Below are 25,706 nucleotides of genomic sequence, written 5' to 3'. Positions count from 1 at the left end.
TCTCTTTATCCCATGAAACCTCAAAAAATCACTGAACTCATTCGAGAGGTACTCTCCCCCTCCATCTGACCTCAAGCACTTTACTTTCAAGCCTGTTTCTCTTTCAACTGCAGCCTTGAAAGTTCTAAAGTGCTCAAGCGCTTCACTCTTTTCCTTCATAAAATATACCCACAACTTTCTAGAACAATCATCAATGAATGTGACAAAGTATGAACTTCCTCCAAGAGATACATTTTGTGTAGGCCCCCAAATGTCTGTATGCACAACATCAAGAATATTTCTGCTTACACCTTTGTCATGTGAAAAGGGTTGTCTTGCCTACTTACCAAACGGACATGCTTCGTATACCTTATGAAATTCTGCAACTCTAAATGTAGGCAAACCTGTAACCAACCCTTTGGACTGCATTAATTTCAGCCTTTGTACATTTGCATGTCCAATGCATTTGTGCCAGATTTCAATATCTACAACAACACCTTTTCCTTTAGCATACATAGCAACATTCATAGTAGGAATTCCAGCATCTAGAGTAAACATACATCCAACTCTACTTCCCTTTGCAACTAACTTGCATTTGTTATTGAAGTCTTCTACAAAGCAGCCCTTTGCATTAAATCTGACTTGCAGTCCTTGCTCTACCATCTGACCGATTGATACCAAGTTCTTTGTAATAGATGGCACATGTAATACATCAGAAAAACTCTTTGTCTTACCACAATGCAAGGACAAGGAAAATTTTCCAATGTGTGAAATTGGATTGCATGAATCATCACCTCTGTGCACATAATCCGCATTTTGCAAATCCTGCATCTCTCCAAACCATTCTGCATGGCTGGTCATACGATTGGATGCACCTGAATCAACATACCAAACATTATCATGTGTTCCCTTTCCTGTAACAGCATTCAATATATGCTGCATAACAAACAAACATTCATTTTTATCTTCATTCTGTCGTGAAGACGATGCATAGTTTCCTTGCTGCAACTTAAAGCTCCCCCTGCCTCTAAAGTTACCACAATCTCCTGAAACCTGCATACCGCCAAATTGCTAATTCAATCTGTTTTGCTGGTTGTCACTACCATGTCCTATACCATGGCCGAAGAGAACGTGCCACATCTCCTTCCTGAACTGGAGTAGAAAGCTTGGACATGTTCACCACTTCTTTCAGATGTCTCACTCTGCATGTTGATCTCTTCAGTGATCATAAGGGAGACCAACTCATCGAAATCTGAAAATGGCTTTCTGACATATACAGAAGTTACAAAAGACTTCCAAGCCTTTTCATTGTTAAGTCCACCCAAGGTAGACGACACCAAATCATCATCATCGTGCATTGCATCAATCATTGCCAATGCATCTGAAATGCTCCTTATTTTCAGTGCATACTCATTGATAGACATCTTCCCTTTCTTCAATGTATTCAACTCTTGCTTGAGTTGAATCTTTTGTGCCTTTGTATTTATAGAAAACATACTTTCAAGTATGGTCCAAGCTGCATATGAATTCTTTGCATTTCTAATATGTCCTAGCATATTATTGTCAATTACTGCAGATAACCAATACATGACCTTCTTGTCTTTTGCATTTCATTCCTTCCATGCCTTTGTCTCTTTTGCAGTTGGATGATCACTCACCTCCGGCTCCTTTTCTTCACCTGAAAAAAACTCGTAGAGGCCTTTTCCAATAAGGAAGTTTGTGACACGGAACTTCCATGAAGGGTAGTTATTCTTGTCAAGCTTCTCAATGATGGGGCTTCCACTGTTCTCTGCCATTATCACAAAACTAATACCAAACGGCAAGCAAATCTTCTGCAACCCTCGACCTGTAGTGCATAGCAATACATCAGACTGCCTTTTTCACTGTCTGCTCAACAATACATGCAATCTGCAACCTGTTTGCAGATAAACCTTATATTTGCTTCCTTCAAACACCTCAAGAATTATAGATTTGCAATCTGTAACCTGTGCACCCACTTTCGGTCAAAATAGCCGAAATCACAGTGTATCCTGAAACTGATGTCCGCAACCTTGTGGCTCTAAAACGGGGCTTGAAATGGCCTTAGATGCCCAAAATAGTAGAAAGCCCTGAAATTGTTGTCCGCAACCTTGTGGCTCTAAAACGGGGCTTGAAACGGCCTTACATGCCCAAAATAACTGCGGAAAGCCCTAAAGGGCATATCTGTAGAATACACAGCACTCTTTGCGCACACCAAATCTCACTGCAATTTGAGATTTTTTGCTCTGCCCTGCTTCTGGTGCCTCCATAGGCATTGTCCAAGAGAAAGAGTGAAAGAATGGGAGAGCTTCTTACTCGAGGCTTGCTTGCTCAAACCTTGCTTCTTCTCCTTTACTTCAGCCTTCGAAATCAACCTCTCTCAGTGGCACAGCTCTGATACCATGTCAACAATCGCGTGGTGGGGGGACTTGCTCAAGATGCTGCGCCGAACACACACAGAATGCACAAGGAGAAGTGCCCTCAAGAGACAAGAAGAGAGATGGATGCCAAAACGTTTTCTTGCTGGTTTCTTCTTCTTCTTTCACACTCTTTTACAATCTACACAAAGTATAGATAAGATACAACATAAAGGAAAGTGGCCTTCTAAGTCAAACATTTCATAACCGACTACAATAGTCGACTGGCGCTATAACTATGCCAACTATAAATAGGTGTAACAACCTGAATATAATAAGTAATGAGTCAGTAGATGTGAGAGTCATAATGACCACTGACGTGCTAAGTATAGACGTGTGGACACATCTAACCAGGTAGTCCATCATTAATGTCCGCATGTGTTGAGCTTGTCATCTCAACAGGCCAGCCCATAATGCATCTATGGGAGGCTCGAAGTATTATGTGACATTCATTGATGATTACAATCGCTATACTTGGGTGTATATCCTAAAAACAAAGGATGAGGTGTTTGCTATTTTTCAACAGTTTAAAAAGTAGGTTGAAAAGGAATTTGACTGCTATATCTCTTACTTGAGATCAGATAGTGGTGGGGAGTATATGTTAAATGAGTTTGACAATTTTCTGGCTGAAAATGGCATACGTAGGCAACTTACCTGTAGCTACACTCCTCAGCAGAATGGGGTAGCTAAAAGAAAGAACATGGTCTTGATGGAAGTTGCTCGTGCCATGATGAATGAGAAGAAGATGCCACTCGATTATTGGGCTGAGGCTATCACGACAGCCATGTATATCTTGAATCGGACTCCCACTGTAGGTATTCATTAGATGACACCATTTAAGAGGCTGTATGGCTATAAGCCGGATGTAAGTCACATGAAAGTCTTTGGCTGTCTTGCTTATGTGCACATTCTAGATGAGAAAAGAAAGAAGCTGGATCCAAAAGCGCATAAGTGTATTTTCATTGGATATTTGCAGGAGAAGAAGGCATACAAATGTTATGATCCCTCTACCATGGAGACTTTGGTAAGCAAAGATGTTATCTTTGATGAGATGGACTCTTGGTATGTATCATCGACTGCAATGCCATTGGATATGCCTTCTATTCATGTATCTACAGTTGATTCGCAGCAGAGCACTGCTATGACAGGACCTAGTAGTCAGACAGTATCCCTATGGACAGGGAGATTGAGGAGCTCACCGTCCACTAACACTAGTATGTCAGTGAGGGGGAGATATGATGTCTTGGATAGCAAAGGAAAAGAGAAAGCTACTGAGGATGCATCTGGTATGATGACACCTGGTAGAATGACTTATGGATATGAGTCTGCTGACACTTTAGACAGCGAACTTGGTATTCTAACTGTCTATACGCGTGGCACAAGGCAGAGTAGGTAATTCCACCTCATGAGAGAGGGGAATCGAGCAGTGCACCACAGCCTAGACGCTCACAGAGGGTCAGATACCCTATTGACAAGTTGATATACAATGGCTACTCTGCAAAGCATTATGCTTACATGACAAAAGGGATGGAGATCAAAGAACCAGATACATTTGCTGAAGCAGTGAAAGATGAGAACTGGTGTGCAGCTATGGATGAAGAAATGAATGCCTTGGCTGAAAATAAGACATGGGATCTTGTGCCACTGCCTGAAGGGAAAAAGACCATTGGCTGCAAATGGGTCTACAAAATCAAATGCAAGTCAGATGGTAATGTGGAGAGATACAAAGCCACGCTGGTTGCAAAGAGGTATGCCCAACAATATGGACTTGATTATGAGGAAACATTCAGCCATGTTGCCAAGATGGCAACCATACACACCGTGATTGCTTTGGCTACTGCTAGAGGCTGGAAATTGCAGTAGATGGACGTGAAGAATGCCTTTCTTAATGGTGACTTAGTAGAGGATGTCTATATGGTTCAATCGAAAGGGTATGTTCACCCTGATTTTCAGCATTATGTATGCAAGCTGAAAAAGGCATTGTACGGGTTGAAGCAGGCTCCGAGAGCTTGGCATGCTAGGATCAGTAACTACTTGCAGAGATTGGGATTTGCTGTTGGTAGGGCTGATCACGGTCTATTTACAAAGAAGACTGACTGTGGCCTGGTAGTGCTGGTCATATATGTTGATGATTCGATAAACACTAGTGATGATGACTTGGGTATACAACATGTAATGAAGATGCTGAAATTTGAATTTGACATGAAGGACCTAGGAGAACTGAAGTATTTCTTGGGCATTGAGATAGTTCCAACTGAAAATGGTTTATGGCTGATGCAGAAGCACTATGCCATGGAAATGCTGAAGAAGTATGGCATGGCTGAATGCAAACCATTGGATCCTCTCTTGATCAGAATGTCAAGCTTGCATTGAAGCTAGTGTCCTCAAGAGTATACTTCAAGCCTTCACATATGTGTTTTCTAGGCCTACCCTCATCCCCAACCTTATCTACCATGCTTGAATCTCTCTTTATACCAATAAACTTGACATTCTCTACATGCCAACGTTCTTCTTGTATTGGGTTTAGGGTGCAACCATTGTCATCATCTTCATCTTCAATTATGAATTTAAAGGTGCCAAATATAAAATCTCTTATCGTATTGCACTATACATGGAATCAACCATAACTCGGACATACCCAAAAGTTTATTGACACTAGACCCATAATTAAAGGCCTTCATGTGAGTTCTTGAAGCCATGAATGATCAACCTTATAACCAAATACAAAACAAAAAATAATTTAGTAACTTCTCATATATAAAAAAATACACTATTATTTAAAAAATAAATTAGAAGTGTTTCCATCACATAATACAAGCATCAATTTCTACTCAATGGAAAATACACCCCACATTTTTAGCTTGTAACTATTAAAGCAATGCATTTAGTAAAGACTTAAATATTTATCCAATAAAGCCTATCCATAGAAAATGAAGTACATAGCATTACAAATGATAACAAGATATAAAATTCACCAATACGTTTTGCACACTTGATCACGTTGATGACTAAGCTTACAAAACTAGGGTATTTCTCACATGAGAATGTTTACTTGCACTCGTGGAGGTGACAAGTTATTGCATCACTTCAAAAGAAATAGTTTGTTGGGGAAAGTTTAAGAGGTTTGGTATCATCTATAATTGCTAGGTACACTTGGTCATTAGTTTTTTAATAATTCATTTATAATGTATTATTTTTTTCTAATCACTAATAATTTGTGAAAATCATAGCTTTTTAAACCATTAAAGTAGTTCTCTTTCTTGCACGCTTGTGTGTTTACAACAACAATATATCTCTTTGGAAAATTTAAAAAATCGCATGTATACAGCACTCCACTTGCAGAATCATATTTAGCAAAGAAAATAAGAGAGATTGAAACTTTGCATATACATTAAATGGTTCGTTAATGTTTCACGTATGCTAGCTCGAGACTATTTATAGTTATAAAATCTACACCATGATACTAAATAGAACCATCGAGCACCTCCACAAGCCATCAATGGGGTTCAAACCTGATCCTGACAGGGTGCCTAGTGCAGAGGAGAGGGCTAGGATCGTAGGCGTCATCAATAATATGCCAAATATTATTCATGCATTGGTGGATGCGATAAAGGCTGTGCATAGTGCTAGTATCATTCAGACTTACATGCCAAGAAAATGGTGTTGGGGTTCACCAGAGATAACTCCTAGGGTGGGCATCATAGATTGGGGTCTCATGCATATTTCTGGTATGAAAAGATGAGCTCTCAACTGCCCATCTAGGGGATCCAAGGAGCCCATGCACATTGTAGATGAGTGCCAATGGAAAGGAGTGTTGGAAAGGAAAAGAAGGCCATGAATTGCTCCTGAGATATATGATCCATTGTGTGAGTCTACTTACAACAAGGAGTTAGATATATATGTAGTTGGTTGGTTCATCGTCTATCTCATTGAGTTTTGGCACTTAGGCCAATGTTTGTAGTTGCGTGGAGCCGAGAGATACCCCAAATGAATTCATCATGTGCTTAATAGAGTTCAAGGCAAGGGATCACATGTTATTAGATGATAAGGACATGCGAATGTCCTTTGTAGATCTCGATGACTTCTTGAGAGCACAGTGCAGCATTGATCCTGCAAAGGCACAAAGATCGCTTGTAGAGCTTGGCCCTATTCTAGCTCACCCTTTTTGAATAGCCTACCTCTTGTAATCTCTCCTTGTATTTTGTAAAACAACCTATCAATTTTTGGAGTCTCTATGACTCATGAAACCAAGGATAGTTGTATATTTTTTGTAAAGCTCTATGCTCTATAAAATACAGCTTGTAATTTGTGCTTTAAGATTCAGTTAGTTATGTGGATGTATGTCTTCAAGAGCAATTATTTCAAGATTCTGTGTCTTTATGTGTCTTTTTAGCAATTTCCATGGTTGACTTTCTCAATTTTTGAAATTTAATAACCACATTGTTTCATTTGCGTGGATATATAGACGCAAAATTTGCATCTATTTACACGCTCTTTTACACGCGCATTTAGACGCAATGATAAACACGCCCGACTTTGCGCGTCTATGCCTCATTTCTATTGTGGTGACATTGGATTGACACCTGAGATATTCTAAGACTCAATACATTGTGTGTTATATGGATGATATTATACAAGAGTTTCATGGATGATTGTCAATTGGCATGGAGATCCAAATGGACACATAGGACCAATAAAGCAAAGGATTTTTGAACCATTGACTTCCAGCAGATCCATATCATCCAGCACAAAGGAATCACTCACCATATCTCAAAATAGTCGATCGAGAAGTATGTGCTTCACCTAAACCTTGTATAATACCTGCATGTACAAAAAAATACATGCATGAATCTCTTTTAACAAAAATACTTGCATGAATCTCTTTTAACAAAAAATATCTAGATAATTGCATGAATAGAAGCAATACAAAACATGGCCAATTTACCTATGAGCTAATTTGCCGAAGATAAGATTGAATCATTGCTAATCAAAGCCCATTGCAAATGATGGACATAAGAAAACATCAATTCCATCAAACATAAAAGTCACTAAATAAATAAATAAATTTTGGTACCACAAAATATGGCACATTTACCTATAAATTGAGCTACAAAATCTTTGTTGTGGGAGCTTTCACTCAACCACCAAGACCAATGGACCGCTTATTTCTTCAAGTGTTCCAAGCCGAGCACTAATGGCTACCTCTCACATAGCCGATGCGCCATCTATATCTATGGGTGTAGTGAGCTTACCTCCATGTCTATTGAGTTACCTCCTCTCCCATACACTCTGGTAGCTCAATGATCCAGGTGCAAGCTTCAAGCAAGCTCCATCCTCAATCTCCATGCTCCAAGCTCCATTGCTACAAGCAAGACAAGAGAAGAGAAGAAGAGAGGAGAAGATGGAGAGCTTCTCCTCCCCGGTCCCTCACCCTCACACACTCACTCACTCACACTCTCACACTCCCTCTCTCAAGCACAAGCTCAAGCAAGCAAGAAGAAGAAGAAGAAGAAGAAGAAGAAAAGAGCCACTTTTGGCCACACACAAGAATGAGCTTCTCATTCACTTTTCAACTTTATATACAAAACCCTAAATCCCTTTTGGGTGGTCATCTCCTTATCCCCTTTTTTACATGGCTGCCCTTTTTTCCATTGTCCTTCTATCTTCCTAGCTTCCTTCCTACCGCCCATCTACCTTTACAAATTGCACGGGTGAAAGCCCAATGCTTTTTAAATTAAACTATGATGCCCTTGTGGTGTTTTACAAAAGTATTGAATTGCGCTTTTTCTGCTGCATCTTTTTCCTTTATTTAGGACTTTTCTACAGTTCTTGTGCTTCCATATTTTTCTTCGCTTGCCTTCGTCTTCCGTTTCACTTTCGCCTTGGCCTTTGTCTTCTACTTTTTCAAATTTTCCACCTTGTTCGTCTGACAGTTAACATTACCCACTCCTAGACGAGTGCCAGTCCCATGGCACTCTTAGTCGTAGGTAGCAGGCTTTAGCATGCACCGAAGATGTAGATGGCAAGGACGTTTGTGGTTCTCATGGAGGAGTGTTGGTGGTGGTGTGGAGGAATATTTTTGGGGGCACATTGGTGGCTTAGGTGGCCGGTGGTAGGGTTGTTGGAGTTGGTGGTAGGGTTATTCTTTGTTGGGGATTGCACTGATGGCTAGCACAAGTGGTGATGTGTTGGGGATTCTGCACATGACGATTCTTGGTGGGCTTGCAAGAGGATAAAGGATAAGAATTCAGAGTTGAGTATTGATGAAGAGCAAATGAAACGTTTGTTGGAGTCCTCAATACCTGCAATTGAAAACCTCTCGTATGTGGTCTCTCCCTAGGGATAGTGCTAGTCTTATTTATCATGCACAAGATGTAGTTCAATTAATTTGGGAGATAGGTCAAACTCTAAGCAAGCTGAGAGTATTGTTTTGCAGTTGAGGACCCAAATTGTGTATATATTTTGGTGCAGATATTATGTGAGTGCTTGTGCGTACTTAGATATTATGTGTAGTAAGAAGACCACGAGCTGGTTTCTCATAACAACATGTGGATGAAGCAAAGTTGTCCATGTTTAGAAGAAGTACATGTGAAGGTGCATGATACATCCTTTTTGTTGTGACTACACAATGTAGCATAATTAAACACATGGACACTGCACTTTCGGTAGCTGGTAGCTATTGGACTTACATGATGAGGACGCTGTACTTTTCATGGCCATTCGTGTGGTTCTTACCACGATTGATTGCAATGGTGTTAAGGCAGAGTACAAGAGCGAATCGTGTGAATGGGTTAGGGTGACAGGTCTAACCATAGGCGAGACAAGCTCTCTGGATATGTCCTGCCCTTGATGTGCCCCGAACAATTTTTGGTAATGCAAAAGGGGGAGGGGACTAGGGATGGAGCCAGCTCACCAAGGTCATTGGACATATCTAATTTGAGGACCCCTAGGTGTTGTGCTATGATCGTGGGTGCTTCTTAGCTTTTCATTTCTTGGCTTTTATTTTATTTTCATTTCTTTTTCTTTTTCATTTCCTCGCTTTTTTTTTGGACTTGCCTGAGTACAACCATTGCAATATTTTGAGACTATCAGCCTTTCAATGGGTTGGGAAATCTCAAGATTTGAAGACTCAAGAAATGGATATTATAGCAATGATTGTGCCCTAGCCTTGTTGTTAGAGAAATAGTTGTTGAGATGAGGAGATACACTTGAGATTTTGCAACCCTCTTTGGAACGTGCGATGTTGGTACAATTGAGGTGACAACTGCCGTGAGTGCCAAGGGTAGAGTTTGACCCAAAAGGACAGAGTTACCACTGATCATGCTATGCGCCATGCGATGTGGACGATCGCAAGGGTGATTTTCATTTTTGGCAGTGAGGCTTTCATCATGGCTCTTGTGAGGTTGGTGGTCTTGCGGTGACTTGGGTGTTGAATGCTTTCGCATGAAAACCTGCGTCGTCTTGCATCCACTCGTCAATTCATGAGAGTATATACAAGTTGCATGCATGAAGTACAACGAATAGATGCAATCACGACAAGATATTAATTTGTCAAAATCCTATGATGCTGAGTGCGATGCATATTCCGATACTTGTTAAAGGCATGGCATATATTAGTAGTAGGCAAGGAAACTGTATACAGGTGGGGAGCCTGCCCCTTTAACCATTTAAAGACAAAAAGTTTTGGCAGGATGGCCTTTGTTAAACAGCTTATACATATAGGGGCTACTCTATTTATATGAGATTGGGCGAGTCCAGGTGGTCGGGTGACTAAGGCTATGCCGATCAGGGGCTCCTGTGAGGCTAGGTGGGGAATGTATCGGTTGGGACCCTGTGAGGCTGGTCCGGACCCGAATGGTGTAGTCCCTGGCCACAACTGTTTCCAAAATGCTTTTGAACAATGCATCAAATTCCTGCTTGTCTGGAGCTACCCTCTCCTATTTCGAGCACCTGGTGCCCGAGCATCTAGTGGGGCCCTGCATGGCCAGTGTTGCCATACCTTGTGTGCTCCCTTAAGCCCTCATCCTCTTGGCTTGGGGTGTTTTTGACCTGCGTCCTGGGTGGTGTCATTTGGGGCCTCTTTTCAGCACGTACCTCTTTAGAGTAGGCACGTAGTGTTCTGGTGGGGGCACTAGTGCCTTATGCTCCCTCCAATCGCAGAGAGCTTCCTTGCAAGCCAACTGCACTATGTGGTCCATGACTACTACTGTAGAGAAACCTGCAAAATGCGAACCAAGGGTTAGGCCGTGAGGCAGGATAAAACTATTCTCATGGAAGGGATTACACCGTGGCTTATCAAGTGCATATGACGAGGAGGGGTGAGGTCAGGCATGCAATGTTTGTTGTAGAGGGACAGCCCTTGTGATGATGTTCATTTTACCTCTAGCCATTAGTAGATCTTGGCTTATGATAAGTTGCATGGATTGGTTGTCATGGAGTGGGGCAGGGCTCATCCCCGGAAGGACAGATAGAAAAGGAGAAAGGTGTATAGACAGAGACAGTGCCCTATCTACACCATCAAAGATGTTGGTTAGGTCTTCTTATGGCAGTAATGAGGGTTGCATGCCCTCCATCTGGAGGCAAGAATGGTCACACAACTTCTAAATGTGTGGTGAGAGAAGGACTTGAGGAGCTTAGCCTGTCAAATCCAAATCTTCTCCCTATGCTTGTCTATAATTGCTTGTGTGTATTGATATTATCTATACATGGTCACAAAATTCATTGTTTATTTATGTACATATTTACGAATCCATGTCACTTCATGAGGATAAAAACCAATTGTAGAACTCTGGATTGTATTGGAGTGTGGCACACACATCCAGTACTCATGGCAGTTTACTCAATAACAATAGATATTTTGCAACATCAAGTAGCACGGTACCTTGTCCGAGTCTACTGGCAATATGTAACTCCTCCTCAGTGAGAACCTTATCAGCCAGAGAGTTCTCTTTGCTAGTTCCAGCTAAGTTTGTACCCAGAATGGCAGCCAACACACTCAAAAGGAAGTTGGTTCCACATAGGTCGAGTCTCTTTGAGACCCCGCCATTTGGCCAATCGCTCCTCTGAGACTGTCATAATTTGGGCTCCTAGTTCGGCCATTGCAACAGAATTTTCAAACCAATGTTTTTCAAATTGACTTAACCCTCTGATTGTCTCTTTAGTTGCTCTATCTCTAAGAGATTTAGTTGGAAGAGCACATAATTGAATGTTACAGTTAAGCGTAGTTCATCGACTTCCTCGTCAGAGGTGAGTCACGTGCAAGTATTCTTCAAGCTGCTCCTTAGGGAATGCGCCCATGTCTGCAAGGACATAGACACATGCGAACACTTTGAGCTTAGCATCCAACTCAGTTAAGCATTTTGCGACACTTCTATGTTCAACGAGGGCTTGCTTGGTTGCTATCTCATGCAAGGTTCTAGGAGTTTCCCTAGGCTTTAGCATAGCTAGGGGCTCAGGCCTAGATGAGCAAGATTGGTCAACGTTAGGATTGCTTATGCTCTCAAGGTTTCCATGTTTCTCCTGAGGCTTTGTTATTGCATCATGGTTCTCCTTGGATGTGACTGGTATAAATTTGTCACCCAGTTGTGATAGTGTTGTATCCACTCTTGATTGGTCAATGCGAGTTCTGTTGTCTGTGGATTAAGTGTTGCAAGCAACCGTTGATGGTAACAACTACTTTGATTTTTTAGAACACACGGATGTGTTTGAGGTTTCATTGCTATTAGGAGAGACATCAATGGGTTCATTGGTGGATGGACTCGATGCTTTATTCCTCAACTCTTCGGCACTCTTGATCTCAATCTTCTTGGAGTCCACCACCACTTGCAACTGTCATTGTTTCTGTTGTTTTGTCCTCTTTTTCTTGGACAATTGTAGTGTCTCCCTTAAGGACTCAGGACCCCGAACTAGGTTAATTGTTGATGTTCTTGGTTGGGCCTTACCACTCTCTTTCTCTGGTGTACTCTCATGAGACTTAGCTAGACATGCTGAACAACCTTGTTAGGTTGATTGGTCAGATGCGTCCTCTCCTTGGCCACCTCTTTGAGAGATTTCTCCTCAAGCCTAGGCTTTATGTTCTTTGGAAGTACTGGAGGTGTCAAGCATGTTGGTTGCAATGCCTCTTCCATGGGTGAATTGCTAAGGACGTATTCAGTAAGGGGTGTCGTCACGGCCAAAGGCTGTGACTACTGTGATCCCTGATTGGAAGTAGTAGCAGCTAGTTCAATGGACCCCGGCTACTGTTTGTAGATTGCAATGTCAGGTCCTTAGGGAGATCAAAAGTGGTTGTGTCTTTTGTTTCCCTTTGAGCTTTCAGTTGTGCAGATCGAGCCTCAGTTGATCTAGCCACGGTGGGTTGCACAAGCATATCCTTGGGTCGAGAACTATGGGTGGTATCATGTTCTACCTCTCGAACATTTGGAAGCTTAGCTAGAGATAGAGATTGGGATTGAGCACCTGCACTTGATGACTGTTGTTGTGCTTCCTGTGTCCGTTTAGGGAAAGAGGATGTAAGAGACTTGGGACTCCTAAGTGGCTTTGAAACTGGCTAGAAGATTCGGTTGTGGCTATTAGATGATTTTGCCATTTGCTTTGTTGAGCATTTAACCTTGCCATGACCAATGTTGTGCCTATAATGCCTGTTATCCTCTTGGGAAATAAAGGCTCCTTTGGCACTGGTGGATTTTTTTTACCCTCAATGATTACATCTAATATCTACTCATCGTGCACTCTAGGCTGAGGTTCCACCCTTCAAATAGTCCCGGTTGGTTTCTTGATTCCAACCATGAGGGGCTCGATCACTCCCATGTCTTTGACTTGAGACTTGGTTTTTCATTTAGATCTCCTCCTACGCTTATTTGCTCTTGATATGATCTGGCCTTCAGTCATAGAGGAGGTTTAGTAGGGGGTTTTGCCACCCAAATCCATCGGTTACCTATGTAATACCCTTGAGCACGTAGCAACGCTTTGGATATCCATCACAGCGTTGTGCTGACCCTCCATCGATGCCTTCATCTATAAGGCTTGGGCTTCTTTTGGGGTCTTCTACGATATTTGTAAGTCCAAAGCCCATCCTTGGCATTGTCTCCTAACTTTCTTGTTTTAAGCATGGCCTTGCTCACTGGTTCTCTCTGTTCAACATGTGCTTGTATTAACTCTTTCAATAGGTTCTTACTCTCATTACTAGGCTTTCTTGTTATGTCAGCACCTTCCTTGCCTTTCCCCTGAGGTTTGATGAGGTCACCCTTGCTAAAGGTTGTGACTATCCTCACACCTAGTAGTGTCAAGTGTATCCTCTATGCTACATAATCGGCCTCACATTTGGTTGCCCTTTTGAAGGGTCTTCCTAGGAGGGTTTCCTTTTCGCAATTAGCACTATTTGGAGGGACATGAAATAGGATAGAAATTTCTCAGTTTCAATTGTCATGAGGATTTTGCACTTTCCTATAAGTGCTTGTGGATGTCCCTCATAAGGACTAAGAGTTGCATTAGTCGGTGTGAGCTCTGGTTGGCCTAGTAGGGTCCATGCTTCATAGGTCAAGATATTAAAATCTAATCCTTCATCGATCAGAGCATCGATAGTGTGCTCTATTTTCGCGGTGAGTTTGACCCTAAGATAAGAAGGTGGTACTATGTCTTCATCTTTTGGGTCTTGGCTTGTAAATTTAAGCCTTTTGACAAATCCCCTTGAGTCCCCAACTGCATGATCAAATGTGGATTCTCCACTGATGTCTTGGATCGTCTATGCAATGCTATTCAAGGAGCATCTATCATCAAGACTGTCATATCTAGTCATCCTCGCAGTTGAAGCTTGATGTTGTTGATTTTCACTTTGACTAGATGCACTTTGAATGCAACACATACATGTTTTTGCAGTGTGGCCTTTTTGTCCTTGTTGGCTGGATTGCCCCATCGAGATTCTAGGGTCTCTATTTTTCTTTGTTCGGGTACGGACTTTTGGTTGCTCTCTTGCAAGTGCGAGTCCATGCTTGTATAGAGCTATGACTACACTAGGATCTAATTTTGAGGACCTATCACGGTGCACATTTTCTCTCCAACCTACTTCAGGGAGGTGCGGAGGGGGCAGAGCCCCCTCTGTGGGGGTCCGGGGGGGTAATCCCCTCGGCCCGCAGGGCGATTACGGTGAATGCCATGCACTATTTGGAGGACTGTTTATAGCCAAGTTTTAAACTACTTGCTCTAAATTTCAGCCTAAAGATATATCTATGATGTGCTTTCGGCTCTATATGGTCTCTCAGTCAGTTTCAGGGTCTATAGGTTAAAATTTGAAAAAATCCAAATTCAGCCCAACATGTCCGAATTGCAAGGTCCAAATGCCCGATTCGGCCCGTTCGAGGGCTGAGGGCTGAGTCAAGTGGGCCGAGTATCAAGTGGTCTGAATGTTTCACTCAAATGGGCCGAGTGAAAGAAGTCTGAATGTAGTGGCTGAGGGCTGAATATCAAGTTGGTCCGAATGGTCGATTTGGATAGGCCGAGTGGTGGGTGTCCGAGTCGAGTGGGCCGAGGGCTGAATTGCGATGTGTCAGAGTCGAGTGGTGGGCTAAGGGCCTATTCTAGGACTCAGACCAGAATCATCGTCACTCAGACTTGCCTAACATGACGCGACTTTGGCCGGCACAATGATAAATCGCTCAAATCACATGATTCAGGTCACATCCTATCACACACACCTCCAGATCAAAGCTATGGATGGAAGGGAAGAGTTTTATATATGTAAAATAGCCAATAAACTCCAAAATGCAAATCGAAAACTGAATCAAACCCTCATGCCATGTTATGATAGTAGAAACCCTGATGCTTGTTTTTCTAATTTTTCTTTGTTTCCTACCCTAATGTAACGTGTCCACTTGTATCTTCAGGACAGTCTTAGCAGTCCATCGGAAAGGGTGTTTAGAAAGCTTTGCCCGACACTCCCATGGAATTTTACGGGGTTTGCAATCTAGGGCTTTCCGCGTCTGCCACGTAGCGGAAGTATTCCCGCCGTTCCCACTTAGGATCGACCTGAATTAAGGTTTTACTTATTGGTCATTTCCTAGCGTCGGACCCAAGCGAACTACTTTACGCAGAAACGCCAGGTCCGAAGGGATTCACACTGCACTTGGTTCAAGAAGAACGGGAAACGAGAGGGATGCAAAGCTCAACCTCTCTGCCATAAGGCATAGTCCCATTTCGTTCCCCTAAAACAGCATAAATCGGGCTCACTCTTAACTCTAGATCAACACTTTAGTTATTCATGTTCTTTGACAATCTTCTTGCTCTCCATCGTGAATTTGAGAAAAGTTCCCGGCCAACCGGGACCACCCATCCGTAGGACGGACCTATGGCCCATCCTCTGCACTTTCCTTGGGTTGTTTTAGTTATTTAATTACCTAACACATTAGTTGGACATGTAACAACCAGGTTCTTTAATTAGCTCGTTAGGCACTGGTTCTTTCATGTAATCTTATCACTTGACATAGAAAAATAATATCAGACAAGTTCCTTATTAATAGGTTATCATATTTATCTTTGAAATACAAATATTCCAGCCCGTAGGCTTATCCATAATCTGCCCGAAGGCTATCCAGCAATCCACAGGGATCACTAATCCAAGTTTTTGCTTGTAGACTAGTATGCGGGCCTCGAGATCCAATCCCCAGTCACGTTAGTCTCTTGTGCAGGGCCCAGAAGCCGAGGGATTTATGGCCATAGCCCCCCTGGCACCCAAGCGTCCTCCTGCTCCAAGTAGCACTCAACGAAGAGATCTCTCATGGCGGGTTCTGTCCATTTTCCTAGCGCGGTCAACAACCCCCTTGGTTAGGGTCGGGCAGGCAGTCGGGGATAACTGAAGCTGCCTCTCCCTTCAAGACTTCAACCTGAAGTATAGATATCCATTTATCTTTTAATTCATTGATCAAACAAAGCCAAATAGTGCTCTAAAATCTGTAGCAAGCACAAACATTTCCATTGATCGTTTTTGTTGGCAAACTGCTAAGAAATGAATCCTTCCTTTTGAATGAATCCTTGTTGGTAAACTGCTAAGGAATGAATCCTTCCTTTTGAATGCATCCAGCACTCAATCCGGGATGACTTGCAACTTGGCAAGATCCCCTATATCCTGGGTTAGGGCGTATCCTATTAACCCAACTTGGTCAAACCTTAAGTTCATTGGATACTTCATTGGATACTTCACTGGTCTTTAGTTTCCAATCAATCTTCTTTACTCAAGAAAGACCACTAAATTAGGATGATTATTCATCCTCTTGTAAGATAACTTGCGTAAGGACATGCCAACTTCATTGCGAAAATGTGGCCATCCCCTTGTGATCCAATCACAAGATCATATAACTCCGCACTTGTTGTGCAAGTGCTGCATCGAACTATGAGACTATGGAGTCACAAAACAAATTGTTTCAGGTTCTTTAGGCTGACGTCGTTAGACCTAGGGTTTCCAAGCTTCATCTTTGTAAGCTTCTCAAGGACAAACCCTAGTTCCTTTTACGATTACAATTCACTGTCCCTACATTCAGTGAATGTGGGCAAGTATTTAAGGTATAGGCATTTCTTGGGATTTAACTCATTCCCAATGAGTATTTCACAGCTTAGGTGTTTTAGTTTATGTCACTTTGGTTAACTCTAGAAGATAATTTCGAGATTACTTCCACATGATTCATTGTCTATGCATAAATTGATTTTTCAATCCTAAACTTTATCGATTTGAGGTTAGGTTAATTCCAAATAATCTTCCTATACTTTACAAACAAAATTCATGCTAAACAAGCAACCTTTTACTTGATAATTTATGCTGTTGACAAACGATATTTTCCTAGAGTTTATGCATCGTAAGAATCATTTCATGCTTGCACTTTCCATGATGATTCATTGCAAAGAGGATATGGATTAATAGTACAAGATGTAGTTTATACTTCTAGGCTTAATCGAAGTATACTATTTCAATGGATAATAATCTAATCTTATAATTCATTTCAATGCATAAGCTATTTGCTAGAAATGCTTTTATGCTTTCTTTATTTTGCATGTTTCATTAAAAGTATTAACGACTAAGTTCCTTCATCGTGAGCATCTAGGACAAAAATATACCCTATTTTTAACAATTAACCTTGCAAGATTGAATTATAACAATATCAAATAATAATTAGGAAGGAAAACCTGGGTTTGGGATGAGATATCCACGTGGATGCTGGGAGATGTCCCTCCCCGGGTTGCGCCTTGGACTTTCATAGGAGGCATTTCTGCCGTGGAAGTAGCTTAACAACTTCTTTTTTATATTCCACCGTGGCTCTCTTCTGCAATAACTTGCACCGTCCCCGTCGAAAGCAGTTTTAGAAGGCTTCCTCCTTAGAGTCAGGAATTCGAAAGGGTGTTTCATAATCTTTTACGACTAAGACCCATTGAAGCCATGGTGAAGGCTTAATGGCCTTTGTAAACTCACACGAATGGGAATAGAAAGGTGTGGAAAAGACACAAGGTACGGGAGAGCTCCAAGGGAAAATAATAACCGTAAAGGTTATAACTAAGGGTCTAAGGACCCTTAGGCAATTTAGGAGAAAAGGGGCTTATGAGGGTTTACACACGGAGGGGATCCCAAGGAAAGGGAGCCTAAGTGAACTTTAAAATCCCGAGGGAGAGGTAACAAGACCTCTTAAGGCCTTAATTCTTTTGGGAGGGGAAGGGGTGTTTCAACATTCATGGGAAAGGCTAAGGGGCTTGTGATGGTTTTAAACACGGGGGGGGGGGGAAGGAAAGGGTTTCAAAGCCCATAAGAAGGGCGTTAAAGGTTTAAATCACGAGGGTTCCAACACACATGGGAGAGGGGGCTTAAAACACGGGGGGGTAATAAAAAGGGTTTCATAAGGCACAAGAAGGGGGGGTGAAAGGGGCTTAAGAGAGCCCCCCCTTGAAAGCTTCTGAGCTTCCAGACTTCCACGTGGGGGGGAAAGGAAATAAGGTCGTCAGGGCTCAACCAGACGGCAACGGCAGGCGCAGACTGATAGCAGGGTGATGGCTTCGACAACGTCTCCTCCTTCAGCAGCACTGTGGCATCCTCCTCTCTCCCTTCAGGTGGCACAAGCATAGCTTCTCTCTCCCATGGCGGCAACCCTCACTCCTCACATATATTCAGCCCCCTCTTCAAGATCTCTCCACACGGCTCAACCGCTTCCTTATTTTTTTCCGTCCTCACGGCAGCAGCCCCCCTTCTGGTTAAATAGGAGGGAGGGGAGATGATTCCTCCCCTTCGTGTCAATGCGCATGGTGGTATCCCTCTAAAGCTCCACCGAGGAGCATCCGCCTGGTTTCTATTCCTCCCCCTCCAGCATTACTGTCGGCTGGGGGGAATAAGGAAAACAATTTGTATTTATCGTCAAGAAATTAATAAAATTGCCGTATCATTATCCCCCTTTCCTATAAGGGGTAGTTCACATGAGGAAGGAGATTTAGAACTTTGCATTCTCTCCCCCTTAGAGGAATCGAGATATCCTTATCTCGAGATGAACTAGGGATATTGATGGTTGAGAGTGCCTTCATCTAGCCAAGTGGCATCCTCTTTGGGATAATCTTTCCACTAGACGAGGCATTCTCTCAAGGTTCTGGATCTTAATTGTCTCTCCCTAACATCTAAGATCCTGTCAGGCCTTAGTTCAAGGACTCCTTGACTAGGCATTATAACTTGTTGATCGTCAAGTACATGGTTAGGGTTAGGTACATATTTCTTCAATAGACTGATATGGAATACATTGTGAACCTTTAGGTTCTCAGGGAGTTGCAATCCTAGGCATTTAAGGATCTTGTACGGATCACAATACCTTGGACTTAGCTTCTTGCAATATCCTAAGGATAGGGAACTCTTGTTAGGGCGTACGTGAATGAAGACTATGTCTTCTTCTTCGAAGATTCTATCTTGATGCTTCAAATCCGCATATGCCTTCTGTCTATCCTTGGCAGCTTGGATGTCCTATCTTATTGACTTTATTTGATCATCCATCTCTTCCAACATCTGCCTTGAAGCTTCAACCCTTAAGGTTGGATCTGAGAAGTTTAGGGGACTTCGACAGTCATAAACATATAATGCTTGAAAAGGGGTCATCTGAATGCTTTGTTGGTAAAAAGCATTGTAGGCAAATTCAACCATAAGCAGATATTGAATCCACCTCTTCGGCTCACGACAGCAGTATGCCCTAAGCATATCCTCAATGACTTGATTTACTCGCTCTGTTTGGCCATCCGTTTGGGGATGGTAAGCGGTGCTAAAACAGAGTTGAGTCCCAATAGCTTCAAAGATAGCTCTCCAGAAGTGTGACGTGAAGAGAGAATCACAATCACTAATGATTCTTCTGGGTAACCCATGTAACTTGAATATCTCCTTAATAAACAATCTTGCAATGTCTGAGGCTTTATAGTTTGTCTTTACTATAATAAGGTGTGCAACCTTAGTAAGCATGTCAACCACAACCATGATGGAGTTGTATCCTCCCTGAACTTGGGGTAGGCCTACAACAAAATCCATGTTGATGAATTCCCATTTCATTTGGGGAATGTCGAGCAGTTGTAGTTTCCCTGGCATCTTGACATGTTCGGCTTTGATACGTTGACAAGACAAACACTCGATGACATATTTGAGAACGTCATCTTTAAGCTTCTCCCAATGGTAGCTTTTCCTAACTTCATTAAGAGTCTTGGCATAGCCAAGATGTCGTGCGAAAGGGGAATCATGAGCTTCCCACAATATCTTCTGCTTAAGTGACTGGCTTGCTGGTATACACAGCCTTGTTCTATAGTAGACAAGCCCACTATTGATAGAAAATTCATGATACTTAGCCTGCAACTTTTGATTCTGATCCTTGATAGAGATCTCCCTTAGCATTGTTTGGTAGGCCAGATCATAGCATGCATCCTCTCTAGCTAGCTCAAGTATTGGGTTGTTTGGCATAGATACTTTTGTAGCTAGAGATCTGGTTGTTGATGGATTCTGCAGGATTAGAGAATTAAGGAATGCCTTGCAACTAAGTGCATCGGCAACTACATTCTCTTTTCCTGGTCAGTACTTGATTTCAAAGTCGTATTTCTCCATCATTTCAATCCACCAATGTTGCCTCATGTTGAGCTCGTTCTGGGTAAAGATATATTTGAGACTCTTATGGTCAGTTACTAGAGTAAACTTGTTACCCAACAGGTAGTGTCTCCAAAGCTTTAGAGCATGGATGACAGCTAGCAATTCCAGATCATGCGTAGCATAATTCCTCTCATGACTCTTCAGTTTCCTTGAAGAGTATGCTATAGGATGACCTTCTTGCATGAGCACACATCCCAAGGCAAGTATGCTAGCATCAACTACCTCGAACTCTTTATTGAGGTCTAGAAGTTTTAGGATAGGTGCTGATACCAAACTTTGCTTCAATGTGTCGAAGCTATTTTGTTCGGGAGTTGATCATGCAATGGTAGTTTGCTTCTTCAATAAGTCTGTCAGGGGTGCTGCAATCAAAGCATAGTTTTTTATGAAGACCCTATACTATCCTGTCAAACCAAGAAAGCTGTGTATCTCTTTGATGGATGTTGGTATTGGCCACTCAAGCACATCTCTGGGGTCCACTGAGATTCCTTCTGCTGAAACTATGAATCCCAAATATTCAATCTAGCGTTTGAAGAATGCACACTTCTTCATCTTAGCATACAACTTATGCAACCTCATTGTCTCAAGGACAATCCAAAGTTGGGGTTCATGATCTTCTTAGCATACAGCTTATGCAACCTCATTGTCTCAAGGACAATCCAAAGTTGGGGTTCATGATCTTCTTCATGTTTAGAATAGACTAAAGTGTTGTCGAAGAAGACAAGCATGAAATCATCAAGATATGGCCTAAAGATATCCTGCATTAACTTGTTGAAGGTGGCAGGTGCATTCGTAAGCAGTAAATTTGCGACGCTAATAGCGACGGTAATAGGGATTAAAAAAATTTGTTGCCACATATAGCACTGTGTGCTATACGAGAGCCATACAAAATAGTTTCTGCACTACTGTATACAAAGCGCTTGCAAACAAAAAGAATGTATACTGAAATCATAAAACTGATACATGAAATAAATACATGATCGCATAAAAAGCGATTGGTACAATCATGACAGGATATCACTAATACATAGAAAATGTCTACATAGATCAGGCGACTAAAAAATAAAGGTGTGTGAGCTCCAAGGATCCAAGGGCGAGCTACAAATCCTCGTCCCCCGAAAGCTCGTCCCGCCGCAAAGGAGCATCGAATGGATTCTGCAGAAAAAGAAACAACACATCAATCCACCATATAATAATGCATTCAAATATCTTATGGTAACTACGGACAAGAAAGATGAGTGACTTACAGGGCCACCGCGTCTATACAATCAGTCGATCAATGCATTGAGACCGTGCCTCTCTGCATATCGAGTCTCAAGGCCTTGCGGATCGCGATTTGTAATGGAGTGTTGCAAAGAAAACAAAATGCTAACTGTTAGAAACATGATTGTTAGTACAAAAAATATTTCAAAAAAACAAACAAGAAAAACAAAAGAAAAACTTACAAAGTCCTCCAAATATGTCCTGTGGTCGCCACTCCCAAGATGAGGGACCACTCCGGCCTCGAGTCGTGCCCTCGCCGCCTCGCACTACTGACTCCAACGTCTTGGAGAATCTATAGCCTCCTCCCTCAGTCGGCACCAGTCGTCTGCATCTAACCACTTGGGCTTTGCAGCCCCACTCTTGATTGCCTTGCATGCGTCGGATCGTCTATGTGACATGTATGCACGCATGCAATCCATCATCCAGCCCGTAGAGAATCTATTTACTGTGGTTGGCACCGGAAACTCCTCGTGCAAGGATGCTACTATGTAGTTCTTGCTCCCCTCCGGTATGTTCTTCCAATGATCCAGGAAGTTGTGCCGAAAAACTTGTTGGTACAACTCTCTCATGCGAGCCATCACCCTCCTCCCCTCATCATTCATGATGATGGCTCCTAACCTACTATCGACCAGATATCCATAACCCCTAGGAGTTTGCCTAAGATGGGTCCTCTTCCATCTCCGTCCATGCTCCTGGGCATATCCAGGAGACCCCTCTACATCTAGTGTACCGACGGGGGTAACCTCTCTCGGAGTGGCACCCAAAGGGGTCTTAATCTCTTTCTGTGCGATCCATTGCACCAAAGTCGACAACTTGTAAACGGCCCCGCGAATTTCTGGAGTAAGGCATCGTGCGATCGCGATCGGTAGGACAAACTGCCACAAATGAGAAAGTATTATGAATAATGGCCACTTTTCAAATTGCAAAAATGCCCACGCTAATTACAATTTATTCATAGCACAAACCTGACATATCTTATGCCAATCATGGGATTTTAGCCCCGACAATTGGTCATCTTTAGAAAATGCAAACCTGAGAGAACGCATCATACCCGTCGGAGTACGGATAGACTTGATTACTTGCTTCACAATGCGCTCTTCTTTAGTGGAAAAAACCCAAGGAGCACGAGGAAGCTGTATGTGACCATCAGCACTCGACTGCGGCCAAAGAATCTCTATCTTACCTACCTCCTTCAAATCCATTTGTGCCCCTATAGTATCTCTCTTTCCTGTGATGTGGTCCCATAGCAAGTTGCCCACATTCTTGAAAATATGCATGGGATCCAACAAGTGGTTGATCTGTAAGTGGGTCCAATATGGCAACTCGTAGAAAACTGAGAACCATCGCATTCCATTTGGATGTGATTCCGGGTTGACCATTTTCAGCTCGTACCAGCTTGCGGCGTTCATACGTGTTGGAGATTGTCCAAGGAAATCTTTCTTGAGTTCATGATTCTCCGGCAAGAAAGCGGCGTGTCCTTGATATACCATCTTCTTCATGGTTTGTGACCTTCGGGAGTCTAACTGTGGCCCACACAATGGACATGCATGATAATCTGAGATAACCAGACTTGTAAGGCGAGCCATGACCTAGTGAATACTTGATTGAATGAGATAAAATATAGATATTACCAGCAAGAACAGAGGCCTCCTCACCTGAGCACTCTCCCAATCCCGGAAAGTCATGCATCGTCCACATGAGAATGGCTCAAATGTTGGCTAACTGCCGACCATCGCGCCTGCTCATAACTTGCACAGTGACCCCCTCCTCCCACAAAATCTTAAGCTCATCGACTAATGGACAAAGATACACGTCCATATTTTTTAGTTTGTAGCTGCCTGGGACGAGCGAGCTAAGGATGAGATGTCCTTTCTTTGTAGAAAGCCATGGAGGGATGTTGTAGTTGACAAGGACTATAGGCCACACACAGTAAGAAGTTGAGTGCAGACTGAATGGGTTCACACCATCCATTGCGAGACCGAGCCGAAGATTCCTTGGCTCTCGCACAAAGCCTGGGAAGGTAGAGTCAATGTGGTCCATGCGCGCGAATCCGCTGATATTCGTTGAACTCCATCCGTGGACCTATTCTGCACATGCCACGTTGTCAAGCTTGCCATGCCGGAAGTACGAAACATGTGGTTTATGCGGGGGATGAGCGGAAAGTTCTGAGAACTTTTTGAGGGATGGTTTGCCCTTGCAAGTCCTGTGGATACCTGTGAGCACCACACTTTGGACATGTCTCCATAGTCTCGTATTCATCTCGAAACAGTATGCAATCGTTGATACATGCATGGATGTTATTGTAGTCCATGCCAAGCTTCTGTAAAACATGTCATGCATCATCACGAGACTCAGGCATGGTATTTACAGGTGGTAATATATGATATTTCAATAACCTGAAAAAAAATTATAAAACACCTTGAAAAAGCACAAATCTTTGTAATAATAGTGTCAAAAAAAAAAATCAATGAAGCCTATGTGCAAGGTACCTGAATAACTCGGTCACACTCGTATCGCTCCACCCGTATTTTGCTTGCACACTTAAGAGTGCAAGCAATGTCTTCAACCGAGATACTCGGCACCCATCATATAATGGTATGGATGCTTCCTCTCTAAGCGGATCAGATGTCTCAACATCCATGGGAATCAATGCATCGATCATTGCCTCCATCTCAGGCTCCAAGATTGTAGGTAGGTCTGGAAGGTTGTCTGTCTCCTCTGGCATTGATGGTATAGATTGGCCTTGCGAGTGGTGGATTGGCTCCTGCACTCCATCCATCGCACGCCCACGAACTCTTCTAATTGGCCGCAAAGGGTGCACTCCCCCTTGGGACGAGACATCACCTCCCTAGATAGAAAATTTGCCAACAAGACCCAGTCTTGTTGTGTATGGTTTTCAATTAGCTTGCGAGTACAATGCATGATTAATATTAACTTCAAATTACCGTTTGCTGAAAATCCGCAATCGCCTGATCAATGATCTCAGATTGAAACTCGCCAAATCGTCGTACGTGTTCTATAGACAATCGGCGTTTTCGTCTAATTGCCAACTTGCATTGAGAGCAAGGACATGGGACACACTAATTAAGATACACCTCGCGATCTTGAACAATAAGACCTTCTTCGTTTTCCATCTTATCTACATTACAACAAATGAGGCTCAAATGGATAGCTTTATGGAGATGTATGTCAAGTTGCAAGTTGACCATAAGCTCTTACTTGAGAGGTTTTAGCCTCTGCAAGAGCTTGAGAAGCAAATTTTGTAAAACATTGATGTTGATATTGATGCATCCATGGTGTTGAAATCTAAACTTCAAGATATAAGAAATGCTTTACTGATTAATGTAAAGAATGCATTGGACATAGTAGTTGAGAGATTTATTGATGTTATATCTCGGCCATATACCATGCTCAAGGATTTGTTTGTCCCGGTAGATAATTATTCGTTATTGTAAAAAAAAAAAGCATTGGTTCATAAGGTTCATAAGTCGAAGACTAAATGTTTGGACTTGACTAAAAGATTGGATAATGGCTTAGATGCTAAAAGGGAAAGTGATGAATATGTTACTTCATCATTGCAACAAAAAGATTGGTGACAAGGATGCTATGATTAATGAAGTTCTTCACGAGGTGAATATAGAGTTGAAGGGGATGAAACATAATTCTTCTTTGGGATTTAATGGTGATAAGTCAATTATTGAGGTGTCTTCTTGTACAACCATTATACCTTATATACCTAGCTACGGTCTCTAGGTTATGTACTTTGAGTATCTTAGAGGGGCTCTACTAGGATTACTTATACAACTACACTAGAGGGCTTTATGTATAAGTAATCCATTTATGAGCATCATTGAGGATCTCTTAGTCTAATAATAAATCAGTCTCAACAAAAAGCATCTTAG

Source organism: Lygodium microphyllum, chromosome 15 (assembly GCF_053477565.2).
Source record: "Lygodium microphyllum isolate KBCC chromosome 15, Lygodium_microphyllum_v1.1.10, whole genome shotgun sequence".
Classification (NCBI taxonomy): Eukaryota; Viridiplantae; Streptophyta; class Polypodiopsida; order Schizaeales; family Lygodiaceae; genus Lygodium; species Lygodium microphyllum.
Note: the sequence above shows the minus strand (reverse complement) of the source record.